Genomic DNA, 8,900 nt, shown 5'->3' with positions numbered 1-8,900 from the left:
AGACTGGTCTTGATTCATTTCTTTATGTAATACATCATGAATCATGTCCCATTTGCTTTGGGTACAGGATCGATTGCATGTGCTATAATATTCATCCTTTCTAAAATTTTCCAAATGCCCGAAGCATTAAGAAGGGAAAAGGTCTAGAATTGGATATGACTAAAATGATTAAGCAATTGTCGAGGACAATCTAAGGTTTACCAAAGATTGGTTACTCAGGGACAGTTGGAAGTATATTGCTAATTTTTGGAAGGACCATATTGACATATTCTGAAAAAATGCAACTCTTGTTCAGAAGTGATAGTCAAAATAGGAATATGGAAATGATTCCATAGGTGGAAGTTGTTCGTTTTGTGTAAGATTAGGAAAACTTTATGCAAGAAGGATGTTTCCATGGAGTTGATCTCCATTGGAAATCACTGTAATGTCTGTTGACAAGTCTTTGTGACTTTGTGCATAATCATTACAAGAGGATCAATGCATATAAGTTTAAAATCTAACAGATTTCGATAAATGATAGGAATTTGGAATTCTTACATTTTCGATAAAGATTTGGGAGTGTGAAATTTGAATCATTGAAATTATGTTCAATTGGTTTATTTGACAAAGTAAGGATCATAGACAAACATATAGTGCATACTTAGTGTATAGCAAAGCTATTGTTTAGAAAACATAGTGTACATGCTTGGAGCATGGGACAACTAGTGTTTTTTAAATTCAAGTATAAAGTTGATAAAACCGAAACAATGAATAATGAGTAATCAGTATGGTGATAAATGAAAAGTGTTTTATTTATATTCATAGTTTTGATACCATATTAGATTCATTTATTCTTGTGTTTTATTTTGCATGTTTTGACTTCCAGAATAAAGTAGTTTATGCTTCCTGAATGACTATGTTATTTAAACCATCCACAGTCGATCATATGTTGGAAGTAGATATGAATCAAGACTGTCCTGGGTTGGCTTGTAGAGGTCCAAGTTGGTGGATAAAGTGGTGCTACAACACTCATGAGTGCTCATAAGTTCTGAGCATGGTTGCAGAAATCGGGATTAATTGGCGATTAATCGTGGATTAATCGCTTGACATTCTGCAACCGTCGAGGATTAGGGCATTAATCGAAATTTAGGATTAATCAGGTTTGGCGGCATTAATCGGTCTTGGCGGGATTAATCGGTCAACAAAAGTCAAAAAAGTAAAAAAAAAGTCAAAAAAATTTTAAAAATTTTAGAAATCCAACTTTCTTTTTTTACTCCAAAATTTTCAAATTTTCAAAATTTCAAATATTATACCAAAATATTCATATTTTCGTATTTCCAAATTTCCAAATTACAATTTTTGTTATTTTCTAATTTTGAAGTAATTGTTTTTTCTTAAGATATATTAATATTTAATTAATTTTAATATTTTATTAATAATCTATGGTCTCCGATTAATCCTAGATTAATCACCGCCTAGACCGATTAATCCCTTAACACTAGTCGACCGTCGAGCTACCGTCAAGCGATTTTTACAACCTTGGTTCTGAGTATTGGATTCAACCCGCGCTCATTTGAATCACTTCATGGATTTTATCACGAGTGATCATGAGACGATAATATCTTATATTCTTCAAACCTAGAGATATGAGTTGTTACTATGAGTTGATAGTACATTGATTGCACGAAAACGCATTAGTAACTCGATGTTATAAAACGTGCCTTTGTGTATGACTCAACAAGTAGTAGAACAAGCCATATGAGTCGAAGTTTATCCATTCCTTTTACCTTCGGGATAAAAGCGATATCTATGGGCCTCTCGATGATTTAGTGATGACACATGTGAGTGCTTGGCCAAGCCAGGACTGATGTTATTTGTTCAATCAGTCAGTCGTCATAAATCGGAAATCGAGAAACAAAAAATGGACAGAGAGAATGCTTTATAATCCATGTCTCAGTCCATATGATATCTAGAATGGAGGAATATATGATTCTTTATCTAATGGACAAGTCATTGACAAGGTCAGAGTTCAGTTACAAGGTCAGAGTTCGACAATGGCTTTTGAGAGCAACGATTGCTAGTTGGGTTTCTAAGTCATATGCAATAATAGTTTTAGACTTATCCAAGTGGGAGACTGTTGGATTAATGTCTAAGTCCATAACTATATTCGGTATGTACTTAACCCGGCCCGACATGGTCCATTTGGGTTACATGACATCATGCACTTAGATAGACTAAATGAGAGAAATAAGACACTTATGGTTATTAATATATTGTAAGTTCTAATATATTAATAATAAGAATAATAATATTTAATTAGTATTGATCAAGAATTAATTTAGAATTAATTATGTGATCAAAAGAAGATTAATTAAATATATGGGTTGATTGTGTAAATCATCCATAACTTATATAGTGGGCCAAAGCTCCATGGATAATCAAGTTGGGTTAGACCCATAGGATGCTCCATGGAGGTTACATAACCCATGGGTTATGGAAATGAAAGGTCATGACAATTAGGGTTTACATGGTGTAACCCTAATTGTAACATACTATATAAGCATCATATTATTCACCAAAATCGGCCACTAGTGTGTGTAAAAGAAAGGCTAGCCGATTTCATGAAGTGTAGATTTCTCTCTAAGTTATTCCAAGAGCATTAGATGTTTTGTGAGCTATTTGAGGTGTCACATTTGAGGTACTAGGAACTCAAGCCCCATGGAGTCAAGCTACACTACAAGAGGTATGTATTCTATCTATATTATTACCCAAGTATCTATGATTATATGCTAGATAGGGTAATACCTTGGAATATTAGTATTTGCATGTATATTAGAGAAAACATAGATCTAAGGTATTTAGGGTTGCATGTACACCATAGGAGTGTTAGAATGCTCAAAACCCAACAGGATGTACTTAGACACAACTTTGTATCCATTTCCTCTTGTATAATCTTCAAAAATCTTGTTGTGAAATGACTGTCACGATCTGTTACAATCGTTAAGGTACACCATGAATTCTTACTATCTACTTCACATAAGTATTTGCAAGCTTATCCATAGAGCATTTCTCATTGTCCACTATGAAGTGTGCACTCTTTGTGAACCGATCCATGACTACCCAAATCATGTCGTGACCGTTCTTCGTCCTAGGTAGTTTAGTCACAAAATCCATCGTGACGTCTTCCCATTTACTCATGGATACATGTAAAGGTTTTAAGCTCCCATATTACACATGTTACACACTCTGCCACATAGTTTGCAACATCAAGCTTCATCGTTGGCCAACAGTCATAAGTTTTTAGATCGTTATACATCTTAGTGCTGGTAGGATGAATCGAGTACATGGTCTTGTGAGCTTCTTCCATCCATAGATCTCTTATTTCTCCCATCTTAAGTCCCCAAATCCTTTCTTGGAATACCTTCAACCCTTTACTATTTGTACCGAATGCCAATGTTTTGCCTAAACATTCTTCCTTTCGGTCATTTTTCTCCAAAGCTTTCTTCCTAAGCTTTATTAATGCTTTCCATAATCGTCGAGACAACTTTTATTCTTCACGCTTTTGGCCTTTTTCTTTCCATGTTTACTTTTTGACTTAGAGCACCAGCTACCACATTTGCTTTACCAATGTCGTAAAGTATCTTATAGTCGTAATTCATTAGCAGCTCTAGCCATCATCATTGCCTCATATTCAATTCCTTTTGATCAAATAGATACTAGAGACTTTTAAGATCATTTAAGACTTTGCACTTTGTTCCATAAAGATAATTCCTCCATATCTTTAATGCAAATACTACCGCCGCCAACTCCAGACCATGAGTGGGGTAGTTCTTCTCGTTCTCTTTCAATTGTCGAGATGCATATGCTATCACTTTATCGCTTTCGGTCAGAACACAATCTAACCCAACTCTAGATGCATCGCTATAGACTGCGTAATCTTCCACTCCATCAGGTAATGAAAAAAATCGGTGCTTCACACAAATTCTTCTTTAATTTCTCGAATCCTTCTTCATGTTTCTCACTCCATGTATATGTAGCTGTTTTATGGGTCAAAGCTGTCAATGGAGAAGCTATCGAAGAAACGCCTTGGATAAACCTTCGGTAATATCCATCTAATCCCAGAAAGCTTCAAAACTCAGTGGCACTTTTTGGTCATTCCCATTTCATCATAACTTCAATCTTTGTTGGGTCAACCATTATTCCCTCTTGGTTAACCACATAACCTAAGCATTGGACTTCTCAAATCCAAAAATCACATTTGGAGAACTTTGCGTACATCTTCACATTCTTCAAAAACTACAAATACTTCTCATTAGTGCTTAGCATGCTCCTATTGGCTCTTTGAGTAAATCAGAATGTCATCTATGAACACTATTAATAATTTATCGAGGGATGGTTTACAAACCATGTTCATCAAATCCGTAAATGTTGTTGGAGTATTATTTAGTCCAAATGATATAACCAAGAGCTCATAGTTCTGTATCTTGTTCTGAATGTGGTATTCACAATATCTTGCTCTCTCACCTTTAGCTGATGATATCCTAACCTAAGGTTGATCTTGTTCTGATACCAATTGCAACATCCCCATTTTCTTGGACAGAGAAGACTGATTTGTTTATGCTTTATTTGAAAACTAGAATACATTTTTAAAGAAATATGCTGCGGAATTTGTTTCCAAAAACATGATAAGAAAATTATCAAAGCATTCCCGAAGGAATGGGTTTTGTTTATATTAAAAATGCTTGGATGTCATTCTCAATACAGTAAATAAGCATGAAAAAATAGTACATGCCTTAAAACATCTATTATTGTAAAAACCTATAATCCATAGATCTCTCATCAGTTCAACACTCCTGTGCTCTTTTTCCACTACCTGTAATACAAGAAACTTAGTGGGTCGGGATTGGGAGCCTGGTGAGCACATAGGGTTTCAATCCATAATAATTAAGTTTATTATTTTCATCAAATCATTTAACCTGATTACATGTTCCTCTTGTCCTCACTTTCTGTCCATAAAGCATCTAAATCAAGGGACCTAGCATAAGGATCATCATCGGGATGACAATACTGCTTAAGGGATTCCTTAACAATATATGTCAGTAAGGCAACCATGAGGGGGATGAAGTACACCGATGACCACATCGTTCAAAAACACCTGCAAGTTGCGAGCCTACCAGCGTTCCACTAGACTATCTAGAATAAACCGTGGTTGTCATCTATACTTTGTTAGATGACTAAGTCAACTTAAACATCGAGGCCTCTCATCATTTCATTTCATCTCTCATCATCTATATCATCTACCCATCTTTACCCATCATAATTATAGGTATAAAATACATATACAATTTAAATCAAATAAAACAGGTATATTTTGTTCGTCCAACATAGATATCAAGAACACAGATTGTATGTAGACATAACACGTAATTTATATTAAATACTTCATATATATATATATATATATATATATATATATATATATATGTGTGTGTGTGTGTGTGTGTGTGTGTGTGTAAGATGAAAGTAACTATGCACTCACTTGTTAAAGTGATGACTCCAAACTCGGGCAGCGCTTCGTTTGCAACTTTTTTATTTTCCTTCTACGAAACATAGTATCATTATCACTAGATTTTAGTATAATATTTCTTGCGACTAATTATTAGTTTAGATTTATCATTAACTCAAGGTCTACGAGTGATATTGTTTTTCTTGTATTATATAAGTTTTAAAAATACTTTTCAAACTATGTACAAACAGAGGCCAAACATGAAACACCGGAGGGTAGGACCATTTTGGCATTTAAGATGTTCTAAAATCCAACAACCCTATGTGGCCCTTCAAACCCGATTCACCGTACCGCGAACAGTTAAAGGGTATTATAATAGCACTTTGTGTAATTTATAATACTTAACACATATATTGTTTATAGGTTCATAATAACGATAAAGAACTTAAACATAAGTTATACTTAAAGTAGGGTAAGCATAACTCACTTACAAGGTTTACTCTTAAGAATTAAAAATTAGATGTAATATTCATATGGTTTGAGGAAATTAAAAATTAGATATAATATTCATGGTTTAAATACAAGAAATAGCAAGTTACATTTATCACTTTTGTCTTTTTATTTATTGTTTTTTAGGGGTAAATGACACAAAAAATACTCTTTTTACACAGAAATTTGATTTTAACACCGTGTTTTTTTTTTTGTGTCAATTTTGACAGTGTGTTTTCCAATTTGTTACAGTTCTGACCACTTGACCGGTTAACCAGGTTACATGCTGACGTGGCATGATGACGTGTCAGTTTTGATGACGCGGCATGTTGATATAAATTTATTCATTTACATACATGTTAAAAATCAGTCTTTACATAGACGATATAAATTTCTAAACAAAAATAAAACTGCCTTAAACCCGTCTTTACATAGACGATATAAATTTATTCATTTACATACATGTTTGAAGTGTTTATTATAAACTAAAGATGTGAAAGCTAAACCAACGTAGTTTTCTTTGTGATTTTCTTAATAAGAATATGAAGATTAACATGTGCATGTTCAATTAGTCCTTAATTACATAATTAAACATTGTAATTTTCTAAACAAAAATAAGACTCCTGAGACCGGTCCTCACATAAAGGAGATCAATTTATTCATTTGCATACATGTTTGAAGTGTTTATTATAAACTAAAGATGTGATAGCTGTACCGACGTTGTTTTCTTGTGATTTTCTTAATAATTAGAATGTGACGATTAACATGTGCATCTTCAATTAGTAGTTAATTACATAATTAAACTTTGTAATTTTTTGAAAAATTTGACTGCTAACATGTCCATATTCAGATAGACATGAATCACATGATTAAATTCGAGTTTTAATATCTTTCGAGTCTATAATACTTTGTAAACACAATATAGATGGCGATGAAACTACTAGGGGTGGGGAAGGGGGAAGACATCTATAAATTGGCAAAGGTACGAGTCAATAGTTCTCATCTTTGTGTAGTTCAAGTTTTACACACACACACACACCCAAACACAGAATGGAAGGAGGGCAGCCACTAATTGGTAAAAGGGTTGCTAAGTTGAAGATCAAGTCTGATGGTGCTGCTTTTCATGAGTTGTGGAAGTCGCTCCAACACCAAATTCCCAGCTTGACCCCGACCACCATCCAAAATTGTGAAATCTTGGGAGGTGAATTTGGAATCGTGGGCTGTGTTCTCTTATGGAGCTACTTCCTCGGTAAAGAACACATATTCTGTATTAATTGTCTTTTTATTTTATTAGGAGCTGTTAACTAGCTATAAACATGATGCAAAATATTGTATAGCATAATATTTTTGAACACTAATCGTTCATCGCCCCCTCAAAGAAAATCAATGTTTTGGATGATATATTGCTGCAGATGGAAAAGACTGTTCCGCTAAGACGGTAATTGTTGACATTGATGAGGAAAAGAAGTCTGTCACCTATAAGCTACTCGAAGGGGATCTGGTGCAACTATATGAGTCCTTGGTTGTGAATGTTCTTGTAGAGGCTGATGGGTTAGAGAACCTTGTAACATGGACAACTGAGTATGAGAAGCTAAGCAGTGATGTTCCAGATCCAGATACACTTATGAACTTATATCGACAGGCTACCAAAGACATAGAGACTCGCCTGCTTCAAAACTAAGTTAATCTCTTTCAAAGTCATGTACCACAAGAATAATTCTGTGAAACTAAATAATTGATTTTGAGTGTGCATGTTAATTATGTTGTGCTCCCTTTTTTATTATATTACGTTTTCTTGTTGCTTGTTACCTACTGAAAGCGTTGACCTAAATTAGTGACGAAATAACTATAGAATACTGACGGATACAAAGGCCATCGGTAAATAATACCGACAGAGCAGCTACGGACCAAAAAATAGATTATTTTATTTAACTTCCGTAGCAAATCGGTCGATATTAAATTAGAACTTGAAAAGTGAAATACCAGGGTTTGAACCCGCGCCATATGTGGTGGGATGAGTGTTTATAAGTCATTCATTTCACTGGATTTCTTAATAAATTATAAACACTAAATAACTATTATTATTAAAGTTGAACCCAAATCACTACTAGAAAACATGGTGTTTTCCTACGGAAAATTTCCGTAGCTAATTAGTTACGGAATTGTTACGGATCAGCTACATAATGGGATGCCCTAGTTTGGTAACGGAATAGCTACGGAAGCAGGTCCGTAGCTATTCTGTAGCTAATTAGCTACGTAATAGCTACAGATGCGAATCCGTAGCTATTCCGTAGCTAATTAGCTACGGAATAGCTACATATGCAAATTCGTAGCTATTCCGTAGCTAATTAGCTACGAAATGACTATGGAATACTTACGTATACTAATTACCTACAGATTAGCTAAGTAGCTACGGATTAGCTACGAATTTTTCTTATTTTCATTTTTTCGGGCACCAAACGTCATTTTTTTCGCTTCGTTTTTTTCACACCTCTACTATACATAATTATCTTTATTTTCACCAACATGTAGCTATTAATATCGTTCACAAAGTTGTGTGCCCTTCGGGATCAAGTACCCGTTTCACAGTTTAACATAGTAATGCATATACTTTTCATCAACTTGTGATGAATTATGTTTTTATATGTATATTTATACACATGAATGAGTTATGGTATATGTGTACGTGTATATGTGTACGTGTATATGTGTATGTATACGTGTTTGTGAGATGTATGTGAACGTATTCATACGCATTATAGTGTTAAACCATTAAACGAACAATGGATCATGTATGTGCACGCGACTTTATCAATGATATTAATAGCTATAAGTAAAAAACGACGTTTGGTGCCCGAAAAATCGAAAAAAAGAAAAATCCGTAGCTAATTAGCTACGGATTAGCTACGGAATTCTAACGAAATGC

General features: G+C 34.2%; 1 pseudogene; it reads left to right on the top strand.

Moving 5' to 3' along the window:
• The first annotated feature begins 7,024 nt into the window (after nucleotides 1–7,024).
• Nucleotides 7,025–7,655, top strand: LOC145035512 (kirola pseudogene; annotated as a pseudogene).
• Nucleotides 7,656–8,900: the final 1,245 nt, after the last annotated feature.

Source organism: Lactuca saligna, chromosome 3 (genome assembly GCF_052625555.1).
Source record: "Lactuca saligna cultivar CGN05327 chromosome 3, ASM5262555v1, whole genome shotgun sequence".
Taxonomy (NCBI): Eukaryota; Viridiplantae; Streptophyta; class Magnoliopsida; order Asterales; family Asteraceae; genus Lactuca; species Lactuca saligna.
Note: the sequence above shows the minus strand (reverse complement) of the source record. Positions and strands in the feature narration are given on the sequence as shown.